The sequence below is a fragment of the Eubalaena glacialis genome, chromosome 4, assembly GCF_028564815.1.
Source record: "Eubalaena glacialis isolate mEubGla1 chromosome 4, mEubGla1.1.hap2.+ XY, whole genome shotgun sequence".
In the NCBI taxonomy this organism is placed as follows: Eukaryota; Metazoa; Chordata; class Mammalia; order Artiodactyla; family Balaenidae; genus Eubalaena; species Eubalaena glacialis.
The window spans coordinates 35,926,669-35,934,933 of NC_083719.1; the positions used below are offsets into that span (position 1 = coordinate 35,926,669).

Below are 8,265 nucleotides of genomic sequence, written 5' to 3' on the forward strand. Positions count from 1 at the left end.
AAAAAAGGAACCCTGGGTAACCCAAAAGTGGCGGCGGGCGGCGGGCCTGAGGGGGGTTGGGGGCGGCGCGCTGGAGCCGGCGTGTCAGCCGCAGCCGTAGCCCGCGGCTTTCTGTGCTGCGCGCGGGCCCCGGCCGCCTGCGCCTCGCCTGGCCACCCGGGCCGCAGCTGACCCGCCCCGGCTCGAAGCGCCACGCCGGCCAGGCCAGCCCCGCCTCGCCCTTCCTGCGCCTCCCCTCCCGCTCCTCCTCCTCCTCCTCCTGCAAGCAGGGCCGACGGGCTGCAGCCGCCTTGCTTGGCCGCTCGAGGCCGCCCCGATGCCCGAACCAGGCGTCAGGAGGAACGGCTTCTCGCCGGGAGAGCTGTGCTGGCTCTTCTGCTGCCCGCCCTGCCCGAGCCGCATCGCTGCCAAGCTGGCCTTCCTGCGGCCCAAGCCCACCTATACGGTGCTGGCGCCCGAGCAGCGCGGCCCCCAGCCGGCGCAGCAGCCTAGCCAGCGCAGCAGCAGCCCGAGGAGGGCACGGGGCCCGGCGCTTGCAGCCTGCACCTGAGCTAGCGCGCCGACTGGCAGTACTCGCGGCGCAAGCTGGACGCCGTCGAGGTCTTCTCGCGCACGGCCCGGGACAACCGGCTCGGCTGCATGTTCGTGCGCTGCGCGCCCTCCAGCGGCTACACGCAGCTCTTCTCCCACGGCAATGCAGTGGACCTGGGCCAGACGTGTAGTTCCTATTGATGCATCGGCCTCCGCTCGCGCATCAACTGCAACATCTTCTCCTACGACTACTCCGGCTACGGCGCGTCAGCTCGGGCAAGCGCTCTGAGAAGAACCTCTACGCTGATATCGACGCCGCGTGGCAGGCGCTGCGCACCTGGTATGGCGTAAGTCCTGAGAACATCATCCTGTATGGTACGAGCATTGGGACCGTCCCCACTGTACACCTGGCCTCCAGGTATGAGTGTGCAGCCGTTAATTCTCCGTTCGCCTCTGATGCCTGGATTGCGTGTGGCTTTTCCCGATACCAGGAAAACATAGTGCTTTGATGGTTTCCCCAGCATTGACAAGATATCTAAAGTCACCTCTCCCGTGGTGGTCATTCACGGTACAAAGGACGAGGTCATCGATTTCTCCCATGGCCTGGCCATGTATGAACGCTGTTTCCGGGCCGTGGAGCCCCTCTGGGTCAAAGGGGCCGGGCATAATGACTGAGCGCAAGCTCAGTAGTTGTGGCACATGGGCTTAGTTAAAGCGCAAGCTCAGTAGTTGTGGCACACGGGCTTAGTTGCTCTGCAGCATGTGGGATCTTCCCAGACCAGGGCTCGAACCCATGTCCCCTGCATTGGCAGGCAGATTCTTAACCACTGTGCCGCCAGGGAAGCCCTGGGGTTTCTTTTTAAGAGTAAATTTATTACTAGTCCACAGAGTTTTAATATTTCGTTCGTCTGGTTGGTCTAACAAAGAACCTAGCCGACTGTCCTTCTGTAAAGTCCTCCTTGTAGGCTTTTTTAAAGTACTCTACATATTTGCAATTACATTGTGCATAGATTCTTTTTTTTTATTTATTTATGGCTGTGTTGGGTCTTCGTTTCTGTGCGAGGGCTTTCTTCTAGTTGTGGCATGCGGGGGCCACTCTTCATCGCGGTGCGCGGGCCTCTCACTATCGCGGCCTCTCTTGTTGCGGAGCACAGGCTCCAGACGCACAGGCTCAGTAATTGTGGCTCACGGGCCCAGTTGCTCCGTGGCATGTGGGATCTTCCCAGACCAGGGCTCGAACCCGTGTCCCCTGCACTGGCAGGCAGATTCTCAACCACTGCGCCACCAGGGAAGCCCTGTGCATAGATTCTTAATGGGTAGTTTTCTTTTGTCAGTCTACATCAACAAACTGCAAATTCCTTGTTTGTAATGTAAATGATTGCCTACATTTTGTTAATATGTTTTTATTCCTATGTTTTCTATTAAAAATTTAATAACACTTCCAAGACAAAAAGTTACAAGTTTATGCTTTGAAAAATTTATGTAATTAAAATTTCACTAAACTAACCTTTCTAGTTTAGGAGTTATTTGGGTTTTCACACTGGAGTTGCTCCAGTAAGCATCAGAAGTGTAAGATGCTTAAAATTGCTACACTACTTGATTGGTTGGGGGTTTGGGTTTGAGGGTTCTTTGGTTTTATTTAAAAAAATTTATTCCAAATTTAAAAGCCTTAAATGTACTGTAAGCCTCAGATCGTTGTACAGGTGAATTGCGGTTGGTTGCCAGTTTGTGTACTGTTGCTTGGATGCAGCACAGTGGTTGGTCATGGAATAAAGGATGCATGGATCAGAAAAAAATTTTTTTAATAAAAGAAATTTTAAAAAATTTAAAAAGGAACCCTGAAAAAAGTTTTATGCATGGTCAGGACGGACTAAGAATAGACTGAATTTAATCAAGTGAATGAATTTTGATAGTAAAGTTGTACAAAACTAGAACTTGTTTTTTCGCTCTGTTAAGAGAAAAAAGTTTTCTTGAAATATTGATCTCTTTTGATAAATAGCTTGTAAAGTTTCTTTACTAACTCTTAAGCAATCTGTTGTAACTTTCTGTACTTGCCTTTGAAATCTTTTATTGTCACTTTGGTTAAATGACTATTGTTTCACAGCAACTATGATCCTACTTAACCAAATGTTTAAAACCTTTTGATATCTTTGAAAAACTTCCTCAAATCAAATTCTAAATGTTCTTTTGACCTCTAGTTAACTTTGGAATGTTTCAGAGGGTCCCTGAACACCTCAAAGAGAGATATTAAACTAATTAGCCTTATTTGGTTATGTTAAATTACATGGGAAATATTGTCAAATAAGTAATGATAAAACTTCTTAGAAGGTTCTAATGTTCTAGAAATTATATGAACTCCCTAAAATTTGAAATGTTGTGGTATGTTCTCAGTCATATTTCTAGTTATTATTTTAAAGTGTTGTATGTCACAGAAATAGCCAAATTTCCTTGACAACTGCATTGTAATCAGGTCTTTAACCATGTTTTTTAAGTCTTTTGTCACTTATAGAGTTGTCTTACTCTGATGCTTTTACAAAAATGTTTGTAGATGACTTGCTTTTATGCTCTAAAACTAAATTTGATTCCATAGCAAAAGGACTTCCACCTTGTATGGGGGCTATTTCACTCTTATGTAAGACTACTGAAGAAATAGCAATGGGGGTGTTCTTTATTTATGTTCCACACTCAGTTGAGTCCTTCTAAACTCTCACCACACTCAGCACTTCTGTAAACCGACTAATTTCTTATGAAGTATTGTTGCTTTCTGTAATAACCTTAAGCCTGCAACTTTGCTTCCAGAACTACAGGAAGAAGACAATCACGACTGCATTTTATTAACAGATTATCTTCTTGTTCCCAGGAATGACTGACAAGAAGCTCCTATTGATAAGGCTAATCTAATTTGATTTACAGATGGGTTCTACTTAAAGGATAAGCAGGGGCATTATAGAGTTGGATATGCAATAACATTCACAGTGAATATAAGTGAAAGCTCTTATTTACCAGAAAAAGTCAGCACAACAAGCTGAATTAATTGCCCTAACCTTAGCTTTTCAACTTGCTAAAGACCAGCTAGCAAATATTTATACTGACAGTTGCAATGCCTTCTGGAGTGGCACACAACTTTGGAATGCTATGGGAACAATGAGGTTTTTAACCTCTTAAGGACAACCTAAAAAACGAAAAACAGATTGCAATTATTAACTGCTATACAACTGCCAAAAAAACAGCAATTATTAAGACACCAGGACATTCCAAATCCGACACTATGGAAGCTAAAGGAAATCAGCTTGCTGATGCTGCAGCGGAACAGGCAGCTTTAAATACTCACGCCATAAAGCCTTGAAATTTTCTGTCCACTGCTCTCTGTTAACCCTGCTAATCCAGTAAAAGATGTCATCTATAAGCTCAAGAAATTGCTACTAAAGAAGACAAACAGATACGGTAACAAAAAGGTGGAATTTTGACCCCACCACACAAATATGGTTTGGACCTAATTTTTAAAAAAAGCTGTAAGCGTCTGTTGGAGCACGATTGTCTGTCAGCCTTTGCCAAGCATTCTACTAGCATAACTCCTAAAAAGGAAAGAAAGAACTGGGCTATTAAGACTGAGGGACATGATGGATCCAGAGCAAGTAAGCAAAGACCCTGTTATTGCGGGAACAAATATTTGATCACCTAATGCTATCTAAAGATTAATGATCAAAAGGGGAAAATGAAAAAGGAAATTATATTTTAAGACAGGTAAAGAAAAGTTAAGCATAAAATTCTCTCTTCTGTCTTCATTTGAGCCTCCTCCCTCCCTAATGCATCTGCATCACATATTAACCAGACCTCCTCAAAGATGGGAATGCCTGCTCCACAGCAAAGATCAATTTGTTCCTTTCTTCCGATGCTAGCAATGTGACTTCTTAAAGATTAGCATTCTTTCCAACTCTGTAGGTGGTCATTGTGACTTACTGCTCGATTTGTGTTTACCTAGACTGTGTATATTTGGTAAACTTTATGTAAAACGTCAGTATGTCATTTTGATGAAGGATCCTTGGTTTCAAAAATGTAAATGACTGTGTCTTTGCTAACAGTAGGACCAGTTATCAGAGCTTCAGACAGCCTGTCTCCCACATTATGAGCCTCAGTTTGACTCAAATAAAATTGCCTTTTTTCTTCTTAACTTGATTGTTAACTGAATTTTCATCAACAATTGTAATTACCGTGGCCACTTCGGGGAACTTCTACATGAGACCACTTTCAGGGTTCCCAGAAAAACAGAGAGAATCCCAGAAACTCTGGAGGCAATAGAATTCATTCTTTCATTTGTATGCAGAAGCTACTAAAAGACAAAATGATTCCTTAAATAGCTTCACTAAAAGAATTTTTATAATGGAAAAAAAAAAACATTAGTAGAAAGCTTTGGCCATCTAAACGGGTAACGTTAACTTAATCCATCTCCCAGCATCACAGTTTTGAATCAGCTAATCTTTTGAGTTTTGTATTATTGCACCTGACACATAGTTAAAAATTTAAAATAAAATCTACAATATCTACAAATCTACAATCTGTGTATGTCTATTTGTGTAAATCTGTTACTGTGTATCTAAAGGTTTATGTATATGTAAGTATGTATGTTATGTATGTGTGATATGTTTAAAGATCTCTAATTGGCAAAAGAAAAATAAGTATATAAATTACGTCATAAACTCTCAGAATTATAGAAACTAACCCAAAAGGTTTTTCAAGTTCATATGTCCTGGAATAATCTTTGGTAAATATAGGCTACTTTAAGTTTTTAGGTTTCAATAAAATGCCCATGTCTTCAGAATTGTAAAGATTACTATAAAGCAAACATAAAACTTTATCTACATGAGCTTACTGGTCAAATAAGCTCATGCTATCTCTATCTACCAAAATTTGTCAGCAAGAAACGTAACCTAAGATGACAGTTAAATGTCTAATATCAAATCCAAACATATACATAATACACAGCAATGTAAGGAGCTATAAGTAACATAAATGTTTATACAAAGTTAAATGATGGATGTTCCTTGAGTATCTAAATCATTTCCAAATAAGCTAATATACTGAAAATTAATTACTAAATTAATTACTTAAAGGTGTACATAAAACAATACAGAATTTTAAAACTTCAGTACCTTCAATGAAGAATGGTAAATGAATGTACAATCCACCATGCCTCAAAATAACCAGAGCCAACCAAACCATTTAGGCCTCCTAAGCAAAATTAAACCTACGTTATCTCATAAACATAAGCAACACTTGAATTTATGTTATTTCTTGAAAATGCCTCTGATAGGAATAAAAGAATGTCATCCTTCGGAAATGGAACAAGGTAATCGCTAATAATCAAACCGTGCAGTCTGGACACCCCCAAAGTAATTACCAAAATTTCAAAGGTTAAAAAAAGGTCCTTATTTTCACCGTAATCACATCTAGGCAAACGCGTTCTGTGAGAGAAAACCCTCGGGCTCAGAACAACCGCGGAAAATGGCAACGGGAACAGGGGCTCCGTGCCACCCCAAGGGATACGACTATGAGATAGGCGTGGGAGGGCGGGGCTGCGGCGGTGCCAGGACCCAGTTAGCTCCTGGCCGAATTTAGGGGTTCTGCAGCGGAGAGCTTCGCCACGCCCCGCACTCCGATGGAACTGCGGGTGAGAAACCGGCGGTTTCGGTGCAGCTTACCGCTTTTGCCAAGGAAACACCCGGGGCTGCTCAAGTTGCTGTGCTGTCGGCGAGAAAGAGTCAACCCGCCTGCGGCCCAGAAACACGACCGGGTTTGGCGCGCTCCTTCGGAAACACTTCCGGATGGACGGGGAAACCGCCCTCCCGGTGCACCAATCAGAGACTCGACCCAGAAAACAGCGTCCCCGGACGCTTAAAAGTACCGGGAAGGAGCGAGCGCCCGCAGGAAGCGACTACCGCTGCTGCCAGCCGGCGAGCAATCTCCGGCTCCGCAAAACGGGCGGTACTGCCACGGGCAAACGACCAGCTGGGCGAAATAGCGGATATATCAATATTTTTTTCCCCTGCGCTCGCTGTCCAACAAGCAAGTTGCAAGTGCTAAGGGACCAGAACTGCAACGAGAAACTCAAGGGGAAAGAGAAGCAAACATTGACAACGAACTCGGAAGTTAGGTCTTACTGCATTTTTATTCCATGTAAGAGGGCAGGTTTTGTAACCCAGAATCTTTTCACGGGGCAAGTGCCCAAAACTCCGGCTGCAATCTCAGGGTTCCTAGGCGCCGAAGATGGACCTGCAGCAGCCGCAGCTCAAGGTGCGCAGGGTGCGACCAAACCACTCCAAGCAGCCCGAGAGGAGCCGCTCGTGGCTCCACCAAGCGGGGACCGGAGGAGGGCGGCTCTCAGAAGGGGGCCCGCTGTCAGGAGTCTCGATGTCCTGCTGTCTGTCGCCGCCGGGTCTGGCCGGCCTGGCCAAGGGAAGCTGCTGGAGCACGGGGCCGTCGAGTTCCTCGGCCGGGACCCTCTCTCCTGCGGGGGTCAGCTGGGCTGGGCTTGGTTCCAAGGTGCTCGGGGCTCTGGGACCGAGTCTTGTCTTGGCTCCCGTCTGAGCCTAATTCAGCTCCAGCAGAGAAGAGTGCTGCATACAAAGTAGCTGCATGTGATGGAGAAATGCCAGAATTTCCCATTTGGACTCAGAACTGAGAGACAGTGCTCACGGAGGCAGGGGTCCTGGAATTCTGTTCTTCTCTATTCGTAGCTGGGCATGGGAACCCCAGTGCTTCCCCCTCCCACTCAGACCATGCCTTCCAAACCCTGGTGCTAAGGCCACCAGCCTGTCCAGAGGTGAGGACCCCATACTATAATGATAACCTCTGGGATGTATTTTCAAAATAATGCATCCATTCTATTTCTAAGGACTGCATAATTTTGGATTGTGCGGATGCGTCATGTTTCTCAGTCCTTTACTGAAAAACACGTGTGTTTTTAAATATAATTTCTTGCTTATACAAGAAACGAAATTTCCAGTCAAAAGAGTATTGATGTTGAAATGTTTAATGCACGTTGCCATATTACGATTCTAAAGATCCTATCAAATTCATTCCTACCAGCGGTGTTTGGGAGTGACTAGTTCACCAACATTGGTTATAATGAAAAGTTTCACATATTAGCATATATTAGTCTAAATTACATCTCATTGTTTTAATTTGCATTTTTGAAAAATTTAGTGAGCCCAGTCTTATCTCTCTTGTTTGAAAGAGCTTTTTCTATTTATGGAATTTAACCTTTTGTAAAAAATTAAAATTATTTCCCCACTTCTTGGTCTTTTAACTTTTATTAGGGTTTTTTTTTTTTTAAGGGGAGAGAGAGCAAAGATTAACATTTGTGTTCATCTTTTTCTTTTTACGCTCTGAATTTACATTCAGTTTTCTTTGGACAACTGGGAACAGAAGCCCAGGGCAAGGACAACAAGTGGTAAAATGCTAAAAGAATAAGAAAACCATATCATTAACTTTGAACTCCTGAGGTAGGAGCTGTGCAAAGTACTTCACATCCTCAGTGGGAAACTATGGCTCAGAGAGTTGCCTCATCTATCTTTACAAAGTTGCAAGAAAGTAAGATGTGAGGAAATAGAATAAAACATCCTTAAATGACTACAGTGTCACCTGCCAAACACACAGTTGCCAAATTCTCCCTCCATTAACATTTTTTTTCCTTGACCCATAATGTTTTCAGAGTAAAAATGTTACAAAAGGGAC

The 8,265-nt window shown here is 44.0% G+C and overlaps 1 pseudogene; it reads left to right on the forward strand.

Moving 5' to 3' along the window:
• Positions 1-316: 316 nt before the first annotated feature.
• Positions 317-1,206, forward strand: LOC133089658 (alpha/beta hydrolase domain-containing protein 17C-like; annotated as a pseudogene).
• Positions 1,207-8,265: the final 7,059 nt, after the last annotated feature.